Source organism: Tympanuchus pallidicinctus, unplaced genomic scaffold (genome assembly GCF_026119805.1).
Source record: "Tympanuchus pallidicinctus isolate F22 unplaced genomic scaffold, pur_lepc_1.0 scaffold22, whole genome shotgun sequence".
Taxonomy (NCBI): Eukaryota; Metazoa; Chordata; class Aves; order Galliformes; family Phasianidae; genus Tympanuchus; species Tympanuchus pallidicinctus.
Window position 1 is genome coordinate 37,381,606 of NW_026294739.1, and position 20,541 is coordinate 37,402,146.

Consider the following 20,541-nt stretch of genomic DNA (forward strand, 5'->3'; position numbering starts at 1 on the left):
CTAAATATTTTCATTGACATGCATTGATTTAAAAATTAGAGAATATCTGCAGCAAAATTTCTAACTTGCATCCTAATTTAACCCACTCTTCTAATATAAAGTTCATATCCATTGTCATCTAACTTTCCTGTGCTTATATGATTTGCATTCAAAGCAACTGCACATTTCAGTTAATGTCAACTATGCTTTTCCAGATATAGATCACCTTTAAAAAAAAACTACATAAAAACCTAAATGTGTTCTTTAAAAAAAAAACCTGCATGATTTTGCGCGTCAAAATACTTCATGCAAATTTGTGCAAACAAATTACTTTTTTAGACACTGCAGATGTGATGTCTGGCACCCCCCTCCTTCAATTCAGCAATATACATGGAGGTTTTCCATTTTGAACATATGAACTCTTCAATTAACATCAATATAAAGTTTCTATCATTGTTAGGCCATCAGAAATAAACTAATATAAATACTTGCTCATGATGCACATGTAAGGGTCAAAGCTGCTCAAGATAGCTTTCAAAACACTGTTCAATTGAACTTAATTATGTGAAGCACTTTCAACACGTGATAGAAAATACAATGCCACTCTCAGAACTATCATAGCAACACAGCAGAGATGACAATCAAGACCAGGAAAGCCGCCATAAACAAGTTACTCTGTGTAGCTGACAACTGTCATAGCCTTCTGTGTCAAGAACAACCAGTAATAGATTTCAAATTGAAAAGATTAGGTTTAGATTAGATACGAGGATGAAGTTCTTTACTATGAAAATAAAAAAGTGAGTATTACATGCTGCCCAAAGAAGCTGTAGCTGCCCCATCCCTGGAAAAGCTCAAGTCCAGGTTGGATGGGTCTTTGGGCAACATGGTCTAGTAGAAGATACTCTTGCCCATGGATTAGAAATGGATCATCTTTAGTCTCTTCCAGTTCCAACAGTTCTGTGATTTTAATCCTAAACATTCTTTATTTACATCCATATAAACAATCCATTGAAATACAAGGAAAAGTGGTGTCATTCTGTCAAGCTGCTGCCCCTACTATATAGAATGTAAATGTGAACATCATTAGAAACAGTAAGCCAACAATAGATTATTTTCTATTTAAATGAATTACTAAGAGTATCCTTCAAAGGAAAACATACTGATGTACTATTATTCTTTTAAAATGTTACATACAACAGTATTTTTTCAGATTTTTTTTTAATCTCAAAATATACTCTTCTGTGATCTTCCCAAAAAATATTCATAGCAATACTATCAGTAATATTCTCAGCAAACAAATTCACTTAACTCTGTAAATTCTAGGACTTACAGGAAACAGGAAGCAATTCTACATCAGTTTATAGTCCATTAATTATTGAGATTAATGTTATCCAACTGTTTCCAAAGAGCCCTGCTTTACTTATTCGAAGGATATTCTTCAGTGGAAACACTGAGTTGGGTGTTCAATTTTTAAAGCAAAGCACAGGAGACTTGGAAGCAGCAAGAATTCTTATCAACCTGTTTAAGAAATGAAGAAAACTAAGTACATGGGATACCAACCCAAATCCCTCAGGTGACTAATGTATCTGCACACTACAACTCCAAGCTCAGCATGCTGGCTTACAAGACTCCACAGAAATTCAAGGCTTTCAGTCCAGCTAGAGAAGCGCAAGGTTCCCTTTTAATTTAAAAAGCATCTTTACTTGTAAACTCGTAATATTCTACAAAAATATTTCAGAAGTCACATACTCACATCACGTCACTTCTTTAAGTGCTCCCACAGGGTTTCTTTTTTCACACAACAGATAACTCATCTTCCCAGTTCCTTTCCCTTTACTATTGCCTAGAGAACAATCTGGATGTTTCACTTTTTCCCACGTATTGGCTTAGCAACATGCAGATTTCCACTTGCTTCATATTTTCTCAACCTTATACTATCTGGCATTCCCAGAACAAGATCTTAGTTTTCACTTGTGTTACTTTCCTGGGCTTGTTTAATTCTTAGCTTTTAAAACTAAGATTCTCACTGGGTCAATTGAACTCTGAGCCACTCAGCCTCCTTTTCCACTAAAAATATCTTAATGAGAGTCCCAAGCTGATGAAATCTTCCTAGACTATTCCTTTCTCATCCATCTTGGCCAATCAAATGCCTTAGTGCTAAAATCTCATCTTGTGGATATCCTGAATTTACTTTCATTTATTTTGATATGTAGTTAATACAAATAACTCTGTCAATGAATAGATTTTATTGTTCTACTTTTCCATTTGTTGATGTTTTCCCCCAGAACCTTCACAGGTTGCCTGGTTCTGTGATTTTATTATTTCCCTCAGATATTAATCAGTATCAAGATCTACACGATTCACAGAAAACTAAGCCAAATACCTGTACAATCACTGCATGCTGCTGATAGTTCTAAGGCACAGCAAGGTACATTCAAATCCAAGATTAAAGAAGAAAAGCACTGAATGATTTGGTCTGAACAAGACATTTCAAACGGTGTAGCAAAACAGAAAAAAATGCTTGTGCAAGAAAAAAATACATAAGTCAATCCATTTTTATCTATAGAACAAAGCACATATTTACATGTAAGATATGCATTTTAAATGGTATGTTTAGAATTGTTATGCAGAATAATAAGAAGGTTCTTCTCATTTCCAGACACTTCTATAATACTACACAATGCTCAGTTTTCAAGTAAACTCTTTTTAATTCAGAAGATGCCTAAGAAAGTTTATAATGATCTCTCTAGCAGAAAAGAAAAAGAAATGTAATGAGGAAAGAGTGATTTAGAAAGGAACCTCAGGTGGTGTCCAGATTGCTTCCACCAAAAGCACTAACCACAGTGTTTTTTGGAGCACCTTTGGTGAAACTGCCCTCATCTCCAAAGTAAACATAACTCCTGAGAACAAATGGAAGTGGCAGTGTTACTGAATATAAAGTATCATGGTGGCTGTAGTGGCATTGTCTTAGATTGTGTAAGTGACAGAGTACAAATTATACAAGTACTTGAAGTAAAAAAATGCTACCAGTTTTCAGCCATACTTCATAAAGATTCTGTACTTATTGCAACACCTGAAAACAAATGACTGTTTTTCTCCTTACCATGGTTAGAATCCTCATAAGCTCATTTTACACGAGACTCAGTAAAATCAGGAAGCAGAAACTTGTCTATTTGTGCATCAGCAGATTTAGTGAGCTAGAAGCCAGAAAACTTAAGTATTAACTGTCAGGAAAAAAGTCGACATATTAAAGTTAACTTTCTTTAATATTCCTTCTTTTCATTTTTATGCATATTCATTTATTTTTCATATTTCATACATTGATTATCCCTAGAAGTACTTCTTTGTCCTTAGATTTCAGAGGCTTTATAATAAACATCAAACTTTTGTGCGCTAGGAAGTTGCACATTTTCATGTGTACATAAATATATATATATATAAATATTAAGAAAAAACATTTGCTTTCGGGTAGATTACACTATTTCTAGGTCTGCAAATAGCTGCTTAGGACTGCACCTTCCATACCACTGACTTTTTAGTATTGCAGACTACACTAGATCTACCTGGAGATGTTTGTGGAACTCAATGCCTTTCTACCAACCATAGCAACAAAAAGAATATCTGAGAATATTGTTAAAAATGCCAGATAGTACTATGGCAAGGGACTAGAATAGGTGATATTTTATGTAGTTCTAATTAAAGAGCACGTTATTAACCATCTGCTAATTTTTTGTAAAAGCTCTCAGGTCTGACAGTATGTTATTACAAATGCGAAGTCCTTCCCTTCAGAAACCAAACTAGCAGAATTTTTTATATTATTGAGGACCTTGAAGGAGGAGTGGGGAGTAATTCAGTACTTTAATCTACAAAATATTTTAAAGGTTTGTCATCTATGCTTTAATGTCTATGTTTCCACCAGGTGCATAATAGCTTTAGCACTGCAAAGAAGGATCTATACATATCTCTTATGTCATAAAACACTAATCAGTGTAAACTTCAAAGCTTTTACTTGAGAGTGTAAACTTCTAAGAAAGATTAGATAACTACTGAGCAGATGCAATCCAGGAATAAAAATAGATAGAAGCATAATAAGGGAAGCCAAAGCTGTTGCTAAAAAAAATTCCATCCGTATTAAAGAAGCAAGACAATGTGCAAAAAAGAAATTAAGATGCAATTAACACGCTTGTAAGCATAGTCAAGGACCTTTCAAATAATTCTTCAAAATTTGAGTTCATCATTCGAAAGCGAATGGATTTCACCTTTGTGCAAGGAGATTTAGATATTCTCCACTTGCAGTCCTGTTCAACATATTCCACAAAATTTAAAAACTTAACCATATTCACATTAAAGAGTATCATACATTTTATAGAAAATTTGACCATTTTCTTTGAAGTATTACACTTTTACAAAGAAGCATTCAACATTTGAATTACAAAGCTATCATGTTCACTAAAGCCAAAAATCCCATAATTTCTTAAAACATAATCAAGTAATCATCACATATTGAAGCACTTATAGAATCCCTGGAGAAATAAGAAAATTATTTAACGGGATTGCATTCACACTTTAGAAATTCAAGTCCTATATACATCTTACATCTCATTGTAAACTGGCTCTAAATAGAGTGGTAAGTGTAAGCTATATATATATACACATACATATATACACATACATATATACATACATATATACATATATATATGTATGTGAAAACTTCAATATTTTTTCTCACATGAAAACGTATTTCATTGAAGAACAGAAAAACTGTCTTTCATTCTGCAGTTTGTACACAAAATGTCTCATTTTTGTCATATGTGATGAAAGTGGCCAGATGTCATTACAATGGTTACTTACTATGCCAAAATAAAAGCATGAGCCCACTGCCAGTAATCTCACCAACGTCCTCGCTATAACCTGCACTAGAACAGGGTTGTTTGCAAACAACTGATGACACACCTTTCTCAAGCTTAACATTTCTCTTTTCCTGAAATCCACAACTCCTCTTACTGTATGTAGTATATACTTTTCTCCTTTCCATTTTTTTTTCCTCTATTCCAGAGGCTCAGATAGTGTGGCTCAGTCAGGCCAATTACACTGCTTGCTTTGTCAGCTATGAAATTCTGACACACAAAAACTTTAGGTCTTTAGAACACAGTGTCCCTCTTTCTTTCAGAATAAATGGCTTGTTTTCCTGAGCAAGAGTTCTGTCCTCATTACTCCTATTCACCTGTGAATTTAGATCAGCTATCAATAAAATAAAAAGTGCAGGAAGAAGCTATGGTCACAAAAAAAGCTTTCATCAGCTTCCCCACAGTTATTAAACTGGACATTAAGCAAAAATATGTTAAATTGCAGAGAGCATAGAACAAGCATATTTCTACACTGATATTCCATTCAAACCTTTAGAACAATGTCCTGCCTCTCAGAAAGGAGTATCAGGTACCTGTTTACAATGTAGGAGACAGATTTTGGAAAATTTTGGTCTGTAAGACAAACAACCCACTTCGATCGCATTCAGGTAGATATTTCTGTTTGCAATACCCCATACATTAAAAAAATGCCTAGTGCAGCATTCTCCAACTGCTTTTAAAGCAATGGGCTCTTGAGTTAGACAGCAGTGAGGATCCTATAACTAAAAAAAAGAACCTCATGTAAAATCCTGGACATGCTCCCCTGACAGGGTAATTTATAGTGGTTAGTAGACAGCAATACCTTGCTTAAGTAGCTCTTCTCCTGGTGCATATAAACTAAATTAATACATTCACATCAACAACTTACATAGAAGATCTTTATCACACGACTGCAGCTCCATCTTCTCTATTGGAATATTGACAGATTTTCACTCCTGGAGAGTTCTTGGCATTAAACTGGAGAGAACCCAAAGTATTAGAAAATGTAAGAACCTGATCTTGAAGTTAAAGAAAAACAAACAAACATTACACAACAATCCCAAAGTACACGTGAAGCAATTTAGCAGGAATTATAGATAAATTCTGAATTTTGCTCCTGCGATATTATCCCCAGCTGTGCTTATTCAATTCATTTACAACAGGACATTTATAGACAGTAGAATTTCCAGAGTCATCTACTCATAGTCTACCTTTCTACTATTTAAATAAAATAGATACATGAAGATGGAAAAACATTCAGTCATGTGAACATTTTTCAAAAGATGTCTTCATAGTTTGGCACAGAATCCTATAATAATTTTTCCTGAGTACGTTTTATTTTTATTCTTAGGAGTGTGTAAATTACATCATATGAAACAAGATTACATCTCCATGTATTCAACACCTGCTATGCAACAACCATCTATTTTACATCTGACTTTCAGTATAAACCGAGATTCGAGGAAACATTTATTTATTATTCCCATAAGACACCACATCTAAAAGTAGTTTTTCATTTTGCTCATTTTAGAATTGCATGTAGACATTAAAATATTTTTTATTTTCAAGTTTAACGTCCACAATAATTTTTACACATGCACTTCGTTCACTTGGAAGTGAATTCTCAGCACTAATCATACAAATATTGCAAGGTATGCAGGAGTGCTGGTCCACAGACTTAACAGATGTCCATTCCTTTCTTATACCATATGTATATTTAACATTCTATGATTTACTTTTAGCTTATCACCCATTTAGCACAGTTAAAAAAGCTAAAGTTTAAAGTCTTTGTTAATACACTTCAGACAAAACACATGGATATTGCTCACTTTATGAAATCACTATATAAAAGGGTACCAAGCAGAATTTATCAAGAAAATGCGGTGCATGAAACAACTCAATAAAAACAGTGAAGAAAGACTGTAGTCCTGTCATATTGAACTACTCCTTAAATGAGGTAAGATGTAGTGCTTAATCACTAGATGCTTGCTATAATGAGAACAGTAAGTGCACTGACTAGATATTTTTATTACAGTAGCATATGTTTACATATAGAAATCTGATAATAACAGAAAATAAAAAATATAAGTTGAAAACTTTCTTGTATATGAAAGCTTCTAGTTTCAAGGAATGATGTACCTACAAATAACTCAAATGTTAGTTTGTTGGATTTTTTTAAACAACACGTAGGCACGTGTTCTTACAAAGGAGAGCTGGACACTCTTGAATCATAAGCCCAAATTACAAACTGGCTCTGACTATTCTGGCATACTTACCTATTTGACATTTTTGTTCAATAGACAATCAGAATAAGTTTTATCCAGAATATTCTACTAGAAAGTTATCAAGCATCAGTATGAACTTTAGGGTAATTCCAACCTTATCAGGAACAAAAAGCTTATGATTATCAAAGCAGCTGCCTGCAAATAAGCAGCATATTTACCACATTTTTTTGTTACTTAGGCTTTGTTTGATTAATGTAAGAATAAAACTGTGCTAACGGTTCCAGCAGAGAACAGGAAGGGAAGAAGCTAGGAGAAGAGAAGGCTAAGAAAAGAGAAGTTACTGTACTTTTCACAAAATCAGATGTGGGTAAAAGGAGAAACTTTTGATGTAGGAAAACCAGTGCGTGGTGATTTCAGACTGAGATCCACACCTATCTGCTCCTTCTCCCAAAATCTTCAGAGAGGGCCCAATCCACACAACAGGAAAAATGGACAGTGGATTCATTCAGTAATTCATAAACCTAAGTTAAACATTTCCTGTGCTAACAGACTACCAAGAAGAACATAATACTAAGCTTATGAATATCCTTATCTCCAGTTATTTTGGCTGAGAAGATTTCAGTCTGTTATATCACTTAAGCCTAAATTCAGTTCAGTTATAAAAAATCTTTAAAAAATCTTAACTCCTTCCATAACTGAACCTAAGAAAAGACACATCTAAATGATATATCTGATTTTTCTATGTGGTTTCCTTTCTGAATCAACACAGCTATCCAACTAAACACAGACTTTCTCAAAGGACAATCAGTAGAAAACACTAAAAGATGTTTTAAACCCAACGCTCTCCCCAAATTCCATCAAACTGAGATTTATAGTTCTGAACAGTTTCTGATCAAGAACTTTCTTCCAGAAACATGTCTCCAGAAAAAAAAGTGAGACTGTGGTAGGAATTGTGGAACAAAACTTGAAAAAATAGTATGTTCTTCTGGAATTTATACCTCTACTTGCTTCACTTCTGACTTTCCTTTTTCTGAGGATAAGACACATATTTTTTAGTATGCATGTCTGCAGTTAGAAATTTGTTCAGCTTTCCCTAAATCTCCAAATATTTGTGTGTGGTTTTTTTTTCTGATCCAATTTTAGTCCTGCTTTCCCTCTTTTTTTTTTTTCTTTCTTTTTTAAAATCACTTGCATTAGTGTTTTTTTTTTGTTTGTTTGTTCTGTTGGGTCTTTTTTGTATGATGAGAAAAATATTTTAAAAGGAAAGCATAGCCAATAAGTTCCAATTTACCTTTTGTCCTTTAACTCCAAGATAGAACAACAGAGCCAACATGTAAAGATGGAGTAATGCTTTTAAGTATCTTTTCTACAGATTCTACAGAGCATCGTGCGCTGTTTTACCAGAACTGTAAGTAAAACACAGCAGTTTTCACCATGAAGATCCACACGTCATCACTGTGGTTTGTATTTGTTGATAGCACAGCTAACTCTTTCCTAAGTCTGCAAGTATTCTGTAGGTTGTCATTCGTATTTCATATTGCTACTTTTCACATAGTAGAAACTGAAATTCTCCTTAACAACAGTTATTCCAATATTTGCCAGCAAATGAGCTTCCCCTTCCTGTGTGCTGACCAAGTCACACAAAGAAGGGAAAGGTGAGTAGCTGTGTTAAAATGCTTTCTCTCCTCTAAATCCCTCAGGGAAAGGCCCTTACCACTGTGCCAATGAATTTCTTATGGCTGCCTCCATCATAAATACTCTGATTAAAATGTAAATTCAACCAGCCTATCAGCTTCCCATTAAGAGGACTCTTTAAAAACACCATTAATCAGCTGAGAGATATGTAGTGAAATACCACTTATCAATTCTAACTGCTTATGACAGTTAACAAAGCTTTATATTTGCCCCAAACATGTGCTGATCTATCAATTATGCCGGGGTTCACTCTCACGCTAATTGTACATTTTCTTCTCTAATGCATTTTTGCTGTTATCTCATAGGCTAATGAAAGCCAGGAAATCAATACATATAAATTATACATGCAAAGAAGGACTGCTGTGAACATAAAGTTTCTAATTAATTGCACTTGATTAATTTATATCCTTTAATTATCTTGCTAAGCCACAAACAACATAAATATCCTTGCAATCTGGTTATTGCTATGTCAGTCATAAAAAAAGCAGACACAGTAAATCTATGAAATCTAGCAAATTCCATTGCCAAAAAACATGGTATGGCACAGCACATAAATATAGCAGGGCTTACTCAAGACACCTATGAATAATTTTAGTGTGACAAATTACCACAAAATATGTTGTATAGTTATTTGACCAGGGTTATAATGACGTTATAACTTTACACATAGCATACAGGGTAAGCAAAATGTAGGTTTAACACACAGGATTATGGATGCTGTATTTATAAAACAACTTTGCAATACAAATGTAAGTGATATTGATATCTGATTGGGTAGATCAGTGAGCAAATTATCAATATTCTAAATCAGAGCATTATTGTTTTTCTGTACTTAAGATCTCATGACAATTTGTTAGAAGAGTTAGCTGAAAGCCAGAAATGCATGTAATCAGGGCATAATAATGATATACCCAGCTCTAAGCAGAGTTAAATAAGAACTATCATACTGTCTTTTGTAAGAGGCAATTGGCCAAATATAAAATTCTTCCATTATGTGAATAGCTGTAACTTGGTACATGCTATTTTTTTCTTTCATATTGTGCCCACTTTGATAAACCAACCATATGTCACTGCTCTGAAATCTAATCCTATCAATCCACCAGGCTTGCTCTTTGTCCTACACAACAGCATTATTACTGAATATCTGTATCTACAACTTTCATAAATGTGTAAAAAGAAACTGTATCTGTCTACAGAGAGTCTCAGACAGAGACCATCTGTCAGTGACTAAAGCTATTCTTTAAAAAAGAAAACATTCATCTGGGATTTGCCCTTTACGGAGTAAACCCACTTAACCTCCCAATAAGATTAACTGTTATTTGTTTCCATTAAACAAAAATGACCATGCTAATATGCATTTAATAGTACTAACAATGAGAGAAACATGCACTTAGACAATTTATAATTCTTAAAAATTCTAGATCTTTATCTAATAAGACCTATTTTGTTATACATAAGTAGCCGTTGTCTTTCACTTGCTTTCTTCTTTGAAATTGACAGAAAAATAATAATAAAAAATCAGGGTAAATATGGAAGCTATGACAGCATACTCAAGTCTGCCACATACTACTGAGAACAATGGGTGCATATAAATTAAGTCTGAATAATGCATATAAATTCTGTATCTATGGAGCACTGATGATTTTCACCTGTGCCCGGAACATCTATGCATTTATGAAGAAGAGTATTTAACTAGATTGATTACGTGAGGCTGCCTGAGTAGTCAGTGCACTGCAACAGAGACTATGCTGCTCTCTATAGCTGCACCAGTCATCGTGCAGTCATAGCCTAAAGCTATACTGAAAAATACCTTAATGCCTCTTTCTCAGCTACAAAACATGACATTACTGTCATGTAACACAACCTCTCCAGAGGTGGGTGAACATAGTAGGAGAAGCCTTTACATGTAGTCAACACCTTCTATTCCTACCTCATATTTATGCTCTTTTTGCCAGCCCACGTTACCAAGATGTGCAGTGGTGTAGTAATACAGATCATCCTAATATATGACTGACAAAGCACAAAATTCATCATAAAATTAATTCCCAGATCCTGCCCTTTTTTTTTTTTTTTTTTTTTTCTTCTTTTTCTCCACTCCTCGCTTTAAAATCTGCCTCTAAAGTAAGCGCCTAGAGAAACTTGCTGAAGTTGTACTCATCCCCTCAAGAGGAGCCTGAGGAGAGCTCCATGAAGTGCAAACCTGACTGAAGCCAGTGGAATATCCTTGGTTGGGTTCAGAGAGCTTTGCATCCAGCTTTCCTCATTAATGAGAGCAACACTATTCCACCAATAAACGTTAAATAAAATAATCATAAAATTATTCCCCCCAGTGACAAATTGATGCATATTATAAATAAGAACAATTACACTGCTACGAGAGGAATTATCCCAATTCAGTACTGGTAAGATAGTTGTTTCTAAAACAAATATCAGCTTCTTTGCTCCCACACACAAACTATAATAAGAACAAGAGGTGGAGGAAAATATTTCAGACGTAGAAATATTGTTCTCTCTAAGGGTGAACAGTTGATGCATTAGCTGTACATGCTATATGTAAGATTCAACAGTTGATGGAGGGGGAATTCACCTCACGATATATGCAAAATGTTACGTAGAAGTAGATATTTTAACCCCTGTTATGGTAGAATTCTTAAATCTGGATAAAGATGAATCATCAGTCATCTGAAGACTGCTAAAATGCTTTCTGTTGGACAAGAGATAAAGACTACAGTATTTAAAATAGTCAAAATCAGTCCTTTGACAATGTTTACATTGGCTTCTCACTGTTTCTTCCCTGTTAAGGACTCAGATTCAGACTGGTATTGCTCAGCACTATCTCTAAAGCTACAGACGGACTTCGTGTTTCCATTATCTTACCAAAAGAAAAATAGTGACGTGTGAAATTGAGAGGTGTGAATTAACAAGATCCATGTTCAGTTGCCGATTAAGATCTGATGTGAGAATTACTGCTTGCCAGAAAATTACTGCACAAAATACTCAGTGGTCCCTAAGAACTAACTGAAGACATCCAGAAAAGATTACTCCATCTAAAACATGTATCATTTCATCAAAGGTAAAAGGAAGAATATAACTTCCACTAGAGTTCACCAGATTTGTCACTTCAGATACAGAGCACCTATACTGAAGCCAAGTACTGAGGTTTGACTACAATTACTTTATCTTTCCTATTTTTAGTGACAGGGCCAGATTATTTTAAGTGCATTTTACAGAAAACCTTTCTTTTCTGAAATATAAAGACTGTAATAAAGACAATACAATGTTTTGAAACTGTTTTAAATCCTTCACTCAGCTTTGCTTCTACAGATTTAACATGTAGGGGTTCTAATCTTACTGCTACTAATTAGAGCTTTAGTGTAATTGTGCCAACAGGGTGCTTGGCATAATAATTACTATCGAGAGATTCTGGTGGAGCTGTAACATGCCCACATAATACAGATATGTCTAATATTATACAGCAGTCACCTTTGTATGTTGACTCTTAAGTTGGATTTTAACCAAGTAAGAGGGTATTTTGCCTTTATTTTAAAGCTCCAAAGCCATATACATATGTATGATTTCAGCATTCATTTTTTCCATCTTTGATTCTTTTGAATGTTAATTAGGAAGAAGAAAATTAGAAGGAACATTTTATTCTACATCTTTCATAATTTACTCTAGTTTGGCATGAAGAAATGCACAAAAATGTTTATGTTGGCAGGTCATGCTCATAACGTACTGGTAGAAATTCTTAGGATAATGGCTTCAGCAGCAATGTTGATCACAACATGTAATACACTGAACTGAAAACTGAGGATGAGCACGACAGAAATCTGCTTTTAGAAAGTGCCTGTGCTGCTTTCCATTACATCTCACTAATTTTGAAAGAAATCAGTATGTAGCTGTTTGAACAAGTCTGTCCAGTGAAATGCAAAAAACTTAAATCTGAGGGACATTACAGAGAAGAAAAAAAAAGCCAAAAAAGAATTAAAAACCCAACAAAAAAAACCAGAAAAACCCCAAACCTTAAAGAAAGATTGTTTTTTAATCACTTCATAATTCATGCTGTCTAAAAAGTTTCAGACATTTAAACTTTCTTGATGCTTTAAAGCTATCATGAAAGAACACTTAGTAGCATTTAGTTGCTTGGTTTTGTGTTTTTACCTCTACAAATACCAGCTTTAGCCATGCAATCATTAACAGCAAAATTGTTAATTACAAATATTTGTTAAGAAGTGTTTCAAAAGTAATTTAAACACACAAAACTTGTACAATACTGTAAAGGAAAATTCGAAACGGTTTCATTCTAACAGTAGAATCTTTTTTTAAAAAAGTGAACTTTCTCAATCAAAAAGTATTGCACTGAGCCTGAATCAGAGCTCCATTTAGAACAGACAGGCTTGTTTTTACTGCCCCTTAGTGCTTCCCTTTTAAAGTGACAGGAAACCCATTTCTGACTACAAATCAATAGGTTAGCATGTTGCCATCAGACACTAAATTTAGTCGCTGATATTAAAGCACAGAAGAGGATATCAGAAAAGTGCAGGAGTTTCCATTTTGATGCCTTAACCTTGCAAGAAAGCCCTCCAAATACAGCATTACTTTTTTTTTTCAGCTTCATATTTGCGGGTAATCATTCTTACAGTATTAGTTAACACATGGCCTATTTATCATTTTTGGGTAACCATCAGCATGAAAAACACAACAAACATCAGATATAAAGTGCTCAAGTTTAAGTTTCACAAATTAGGAACGACTGAAATGTGCTGTATTAGTTAATATAATGGAAATAAGAAGTATGTATGCTCCTGTCACATGAAATACCTTTTGATGAAGCCTTTTTTCTTTAAGCTTTTAAGATAATCTTAGAGAAATCATCAAACTATAAAAAGAAATCAATAAAACAGAAAAGGTTCCCATCACCCCTAAAAAAATCCATAACTTTTGCATTTTAATAGAGACACTACAAGACTATACCAGTCATTTTCTTTCTGATGTGTTCCTTTGATTTCACTCTTATCTCACAGGACTCTTGACTTTCCTGAGAAAGGGATTATTGAATTGTATGTCTCCCTCAGATGCTCTTGATCATTCAAGTAGTCTGTACTTAAGAACGTTGCAGAGTCTGTTCAGCTGCTGGCTCCTCAGGAAACTCATCAGGGACTGTCATCTTAATATTAATTGGGTTTTGTGCAGGAATCTGAGTCCCACAATGAAAGGGTTTCAAGAGGGAAGATTATGCCCAAAGCCAGATATAAAGGCAAACATATTTAGCACAACAATTATGATAATTGCAGAAACACTCTGAGAAATAAGTAAATCTGATTAAGGGCACTTCTACATGATCAAATATTAATCTGATGTCTTCACTCTAACCTGGTTTGAACATAAGAGGCTTCTTATGGTTTTATGTATTAACAGATTTGTAGAAGCTGAACTCATAGTACCTAATAATATGGTACATCCAAGTCAATACAGTAAAAGGATCTTTACGGAATGTAATCCACTTAAATTAAAAATAGACACAGATTGAATCATAAAGCCTAAATTAAAATTGACATACAGTCAATCAATAAAACATTTCGTATAAAGTCTTATGTAAAGCACCATAATGTTTTTCAATTTCATAGCATAAAAAGTTATGTGTATTTCTTTTTATTTAATAAAGACTTCATCACTTCAGAACGAGTCGTCATAAATACCACCCGGACAATGACTTAAAACTTTCCAGGCACATATAATATCCTGTAAATTAAACACACCTATATTTGCAGATGTCAGATTTATTTCTCTTTTAAAATGTGCATTATTCATCAAGACTTGAATTATCTGATTAAACCATTTCATCTTTAAAATCACTATGATTTGTAAGAAACCTGGGCCAACACCATGTATGAGTGATAAGTCAGTGGAAGCAAAATAAAAAATATTACACTTAATATAAAGTATTTTTAGATTCTTATCTACAGAAAAATTTTGAATAAATCTTAAACTTACATGTACACACTGTGTACAATTTTTAATCTAAATTTGCAGAGGTAGAAGCTACTTCTAAGAGCATTTGCACCACATTTACATAATAATTTAACTCGGATTAAATCTTCCTTGTTTATCTAAGTTTTATTTGTAAGTATTAACCACATGTAAACCTTATGTGAAAGGTAAACCTTGCCAGCATGGCTTACCTCCCATAGTAATTAGGCTTGTGTTTCTGCTTTATTAACTCTGATACAACAGTGTCCTGCCCTCTGTCACCAAGGGTACTAATAGATGATAATCACCACGATTTGGAAACCATACAAATTAAATGACAAAGTGAGATGAAGTGTAGTAATGCAGTGAGTTCAAGGATAAGGGATTTAGTCATTTCAGTTTCAGGATATTAGATAGGTAATAAATGAAGAAATTAGATCGTAGTTTAATCACAGAAAATAACCATTTACATTTACACATTAAAAACACATATTTCTGAAATGTTCCTGTTTTAAAGGTTATACTAAAAAATTGCCTTGTTTCTCTGAAAAGAAATAATAAAACATATTTCTTGCATATAAATACAGTGAAATCTCCACAAGAATTCATACTCACTATGAACAATTTTAATGTCATGTGGACAGTAAGCCCTATAAATCGGCCTGAATTAGGACATCAGAAATAGATTTTTGTCTGCAGTACTATAATCTTGAAGATGTGATACTGATTCTTAGCTCCTAACTACAATTTTTAATCCACTAATCTCACAGCACAAACATGGTATACCCATCATTACCTTTTTAATCCAGTGCTTAATTATTCAGAAACGTAACTCAGTTGACAGAAGTAACTTAAACACAGTTGTTAGTATTTTTAGCAGTTTTTAACTGCTAAATCCTGTGATGAATAACGTAAGTTCACATTAAGTTCAAGAAGCTTCAAATCCTAGTGTCTGTTTAAATGGCAGACTTCCTTAAAGATGCATTAAAACTGTAACACTACCAGCTGACATGAAGATGCTAAATCTAATCATTGACAGCATCTGTCTTATTCAAATCCATACTTGTATTCTGTAATTTATCAATAGTACATTCTTGTTATCCTTTTGAATATACAACACAGTCAGTTTCAAACTATTACATGTTTTGAGTTATATCTAAGGAAGAGCAATATCTCAGCATATTTATTGAAAGCCATATATTTCAAGACAAGTTAACTTTAAAAAATTCATAATTAGTGAAAGACTACCGGTCATTTGGGGTTTTTTTGTTTGTTTCTTACATAAGTAAACAGGTGAATGAAGCTATACAAGCATATTATCCAGATATCTAAAAAAATAAAAATAAAAATAAAAACCTTTTTGGGAAAGCAATCTGTGTTATTCAAATCAAAGTCACATTTCCTACTAGTTTTCTAAAGCAATATGTTCAGCTACAAACAATTCATCCTATACTGGTAGATTTAAATTCTGTTAGATACAAGTATCAGTAATCGCAGTGCTCTGCAGAAACATAATTCTGCCTGGGCCTGTACCACATGCTTTGAAAGCAAATGCCCAGACGCCACATTCTTTTTCTAACTACTTAGATAGATACCTAGATAACTGTACTTATAAACGTTACTTAAAATTTATACCTTGTTAATGCAGACTGATATTAAATAGATTATTTCCCACTTTAAAATGTTAAGAAAAAATCGCTATCATTTCTCAAATAAACCTGAACTCTCATATTAAAGCTATTTCAAATTGTATCAAAACGTTTAGCTGTATAGGACTGCTCTCCACTGATCTCAGATTCTACAAAGGATCTACTTTTGTACAGCACAACAAATTCCGTGCAGCTCACATAATACAATCCCATCTCATATTTAAAAGGCTCAAACTGTCCAATTTCAAAAGAAGCATATTAAGAGTCATAGATGGCATCTTTGAAGGCTTAATAGACAAAAAGAAGTACATATACTTTCCTAATAATCATCCAACTAGCTACTTCTTGTTCTAAAGAATTGTTTTCCACAGTTAGCATGTTTATGGCCATTCAATTCCCATTGCAGATTATGGCAATTAGATATTTATCCTCCTTAATGTACACTGTTTTTATTTATGTTGAACTTGAATCCATTATCAGAAACAAAGCTGCATACATATAACCCTAACCAATTGCAGGAGATGCACACAGACTGTTGCTTGTTTTCTTTGGGAAGACTAATCTTATGGCATGCATTAAAAATGTTGTACTTGTCACTGACTAATACAGCAAATTGAAACCTTGGAACAATCTTATTTACAATTCAAGTGCTCAATATTTGATTCTTGCATCAGAATTTTCACTTAACCCTTTTGCTAAATAACTAAATGTCACAGCTGAATGTACAGCTACATTGCAACTCCTTCTGGTATGGAATCACTAAAATGTATGTCCGGAGTGTATTACCTTGCTGAACACTTTTTTTGAACCTCAGTTTTTATGCAGTACGTAACTGAACATTTCAGCTGTTTTATACTATTCATACAGTGAGGGTCACTGTTGAAAGAAAATCAAAAAATAAAAACCTCCCTTCATCTGTAATCCATAAATAACAGGCTTAGCTGTTGGTTTTACTTACAGTTCCCAGAATTTCTCTCTCTTCTAAACCATTTTAGCTCTTATATGAACGTTTTATTGTTACTCTCTAAGAAAATTCAAACCTTTACTAAGTCATATGAACAGTTACAGTTGCTGTCTGTGTAGTTGGGTACCCCTGATTCTATCAGGAAAAAAGAAAAACAATGCACGGCCTGTGCTAACATCTAAAGACTGAAAACATAGCCAGTAAAATAGTCCCCCAGACTAAAGGAAATCACTGCTTAATTTCACAAACATTTGTTTCAACTCAGGAGTTGCACTAGAAACTTTAAGTAGTTTTCTGGTTCAGAAAATACTCCAATTGATTATGTGGACTCATAAGATGCTGCATAGCACCATCTGCTGGTTTGAACAATGGCCTTTGGAAAACAGTGCAATTATTAGTGCTATCTGAAGTCTAAAAAGATGACATTCCACTCACCTTAGTTTCACACGATTTGTAGGATTCTGCATAGATTCACAGTACAAACTGAAAGAGAATGACAGAGAGAAAGAGTGTCAGACCATGAGCGTGTGAAGACATCTGAAAATCATACTGAGATGAAATTTGAGCAGGAGGGCTTCATTCAAAGAAGGGAGAAAGCTGAATTTCCTTTCTCCAAGCCCTGGAAACAGCTCCTTTTAAACTGTCTAATAAACATAATTTTGCCTTAATCTAAATTTCTCTTGGAAGGAAATTTAGAAGGCATTTAGGAATCCTCTGAATACTGATTTTTTTGTTTATTTGTTTGTTTTCTTAAGCAAGAATGTCATAATGGCTTCTATCCTAGATTAATTACTACTTAATAAATGCTACATTCAGAAACAGTTCTTTTATTTTTACTTTAGAATAAAGAAGTAAAAAATGCACAAACAGAACAAGTGAAGAATTTATTTCATTTTGTCCAGGCTTCATTTGTGCAAACAGATTAAAAAGGAGTGACTACAAAAATGCTATTGTTACATGACTGTGAAAGCTAAAACAGCTTCAGGAATATTTTATGAGAAATGACTGGTGAACAAGTTGGGAAATTGTTTCAATTTTCATTTTTATTCTTTCATTGTTCTTTAAAAGGAAAATACAACCAACCTTGCTTTAATAGGAATTCTTTTCCATACCAACACAAAAAATAAAATAAAATAAAATAAAATAAAAATAAAAATAAAAATTCCCACCAAAAATGAGACTATCCAGACTTCTGAATTGCTAACCTTTTTTTCTATGCAGCCTACATATCAGCAGTAGCTGTAGATGTGACACAAAAATGAAAGCCAAAAATCCTGCAGCATTAGTGGAGCAGTTAGTGTAAGCACCACCCTGACACTGTAAGAGTACAAATGATAGGACTGGGTCTGAAACTCCTTCCTCAGTGACACCTCCCAAACTGTGGCAGCGGAATTCTACAGATGGGAAACCCAAGTTCTGCTCACACCTCTGACTGCTCCCCATAAATTAATTTGTTTACTTGATGCCTGTTTCATGAGGTGCGTAGAGGCCTAAGCTGGTACATACCAAAAATATCACACGTTTAGTACCCACTGTGGGGTCCTGGCCATAGCGCTCTCTGTGACAGCTTGATGATAAACAGCTGGCCTGCCTGTGGGATTTATAGAGCACACTGGGCAACATGAGCAAGAAACAGGTAACTGGCATTAACTGAACTCCCTTTGCAGAATAACAGGACAACCTCTTGGAAAATCCTATTGCTGGATAACCAAGCGTGATTAAAACTCAGTTCAGTGCCTGGTAAAGCAAACCTACTCTTACCAGTTTCAACAAGAGGTTCACATCCTTAAGGCAAAAATAAAGAATCTGAAGGACCCTTCTTCTTCCTCTACCATCTCTTCCTCCCCATAAATCAGTCAAATGATGTTTTACTTTGACAAAACTGAAACAGTTCCAACACCTTTAAGCAAATTTAGCATTTCACATTTAAGCCAGTGCAACATTTGAGAAAAAAATTAATAAAAAGAAAATAAATATCCCAAATCCTCTGTTTTCCACTTAGTAAACTACGAATCGAACCTGTCTGCCCATCACCTCCTACAGCTAGCATGAGTTTCTACAAAGCTACACATATCTAAAGGACAATGCATCATTGTCTGTCTATCCATACCACAAAACTGAAAATACAAGAATTTTGGCTAGCACTGGCTTCAGTAGGAAAAGAGTAAAGTAGTTGGGTAGCAGATCAGAAGAAAAAGCCTTGAGAAGGGTCTATGAGGCATTATCACACTCTGCTCTGTCAGCATGCCATGTATCATAACAGCCAAATTTCAAAGACACAAATGGTTGTTAGTTTAGAAAGCTTTCTACCCCATGTGTATCATTCTATAATGTTTGATGTGGTAATGCTCATGTCACGGTACAGTTCCACTTCACATTCTAATGGAATTGTTGCTGAACTTCAGTGTCTCAGCAACTAGTATTTAGTAAGTATCATTTTATTAGTCCCTGTAGTACCACGTGCATTTCTCAGTGTGATATCACGTCAAAGTTTGGTGCACCAGTTTTAAGAAAACAGCAGTTGGTAAAACAACCATCACCACCAAAGAAAGACAACATGACAAAGTGATCCATAGTAGTATCTCCAGCTGAACTATATTTCCTATTTGGCACTGCTTACAACAGAATTCTCGTAGTGGTATCTTTACCACATTAACATATAGCACTTTTTATTTCAATTCCTTCTTATCGCTGGAATTTTAGTATACAATTTTAGTATAAAAGAAACTACAAATGTAGCAAGTCACCAATACCAAGAGGTGCCCAATGAGCTATTTCAAACATCATTTATAAACATCTGACTTGTGTTGTAAAAACTATCTACATTCTTGTTAATGTCTAATATTCTTACAGATGTTTTAAATGACACAAAGTAAACTGGCTTAGAATTTGTAAGTCGACCCTTCTACATGTGTACCATCATGTCAATTTGTGCCCAGAATCCAATAGCTCAGGTGAAATCTCTAGGCTTATAAGTAACCAGTAGAGTTCACATAATGCATAGTTGTAGAAATAAGATGACTTCACTTCCAATAATGTTTAAATAAAAGTTCATTTTTCCTTTCTTTTAAACTTTTAGAACAGCATTTGAAAATACATAAAACCTCTCATATAAGTAATTAACCACAAAAGAGATTCTTTTTCACTAATTCCAAGAGATTTAATGCATT

The 20,541-nt window shown here is 34.0% G+C and overlaps 1 long non-coding RNA gene across 1 annotated transcript in view; it reads right to left on the reverse strand.

Moving 5' to 3' along the window:
* LOC128082839 (uncharacterized) overlaps positions 1 to 20,541 on the reverse strand; it is a 310,058-nt gene that overhangs the window by 233,661 nt on the left and 55,856 nt on the right. The window contains exons 3-4 of the long non-coding RNA XR_008207861.1: positions 17,807 to 17,854; positions 5,758 to 5,846 (exon numbers count right to left, since the gene is read on the reverse strand). This is a non-coding gene — a long non-coding RNA (uncharacterized LOC128082839). The remainder of the gene's footprint in view (positions 1 to 5,757; positions 5,847 to 17,806; positions 17,855 to 20,541) is intronic.